The following is a 1,427-nucleotide window of genomic DNA, read 5'->3' on the forward strand; positions in this document are numbered from 1 at the left end:
AAAATAAAAGAAAAATGACTTAGTCTCAAGCAAGTGACTAAATCCCAATGTCACAATCAGCCTAGAACTTGGCAACGGCGCCAATTTTGATGATAGGAGTTTTCAAGGCTCCTAATCAAATGTAGTAGTATAAAAGATTGTCGAACCAATCCTAGGTGATTCTAAAGCAAAGGGAATGCAAGTTCATGCTTAAGCTAAGTGCAATCTGGTTTTAAAGTTGGTATGAACTAAGAATTAATAAGCTAATGCAATAAAGTAATGATCTTTCTTTCTCAATATGAAGCAAGAGGACTCATGGGCTAGGCATTTGATCTTGGGTGATGTAGATCTAATCTAAGGGTGGCAAGCTATCAATCAAACACTTTCCTTATGCCTAGACACTAAGCTAAACAAATACTATCTCTAGAGGAATGTTCTTTTGGTAAAGCAACTCAAGCATCTAATCTCTTAGGTTGAATGTTACTAAAGCAAACATAGAGAACAAGTCTAATAGCAATCTAACTCCTTTTGCAACTAATCTCTTAGGTAAAACAAGCTAAAAGCATTGAAGAGTTGGTTAAGGCATTTCGTCATACACCTTGTGGGCAGAAAATGCCTAGAGATCTATTTTAGTATGATCAAGACTAAAATAGCATTGAGAACCCTCAACAAGCATGGAAACAAGTAGATCTAACACTAAACACCCTAAATCTTCTCTAATCACCCTTAATCACCCTAGCCCATGAATCCAAGATTAGTCTACTCAATAATAGACATGAATAACCCCAAAACCATGGATGATTCAAGGTTAAACATGATTAGAGAGTAAGATAATCCCACAAACACAAAGAATATAGATGGAAAATGATTCAAGATCCAAATTCTCTTTAAAGAGGTTTTTGTGTTCTTAGAGAGAAAAGAAGATTAGTCCCAACTTTGGGATCTACAAAGTATTTATATGGCTTCTAAAACCCTAGTGGGCTCAGTCAACAACCTGAAAGACCCAAATAAAACATAAATTTCCGATCAGAAGGAGAGAAACGCGCGCGGGTGTGTGAGGTCGCTCCACCAGGTCGCTCTGCGTCCAGAGCGGGTGCCTCACCCCGCTGCGAGACGTCGAAAGGAATGCCAGCTTTGTTTCTTCGTTTTTGCGCGCGGGCTACGGACCTCACTCCGTCTTGGTCGCTCCCATTCTCAAGAGATGTCGACGGGGTGTTGGTTCAGAGCGGGTGCGTGACGTCGCTCCACAAGGTCGCTCCAGGTCACAGCGGCTACTTGACCCCGCTGCGCTCGACCGCTCCAGATCATGCTCGTATCGCGACGAAATGCCGAGCGGGTTGATGATGTCGCAATGGACACCCGCTTTGGCTTCACAGTGGGTACGTGACCTCGCTGCGAGAGGCCGCTCCAGGTTAGAGCGGGTTGCTCACCTCGCTCCAGTAGGTTGC

Source organism: Brassica oleracea, chromosome C6, assembly GCF_000695525.1.
Source record: "Brassica oleracea var. oleracea cultivar TO1000 chromosome C6, BOL, whole genome shotgun sequence".
In the NCBI taxonomy this organism is placed as follows: domain Eukaryota; kingdom Viridiplantae; phylum Streptophyta; class Magnoliopsida; order Brassicales; family Brassicaceae; genus Brassica; species Brassica oleracea.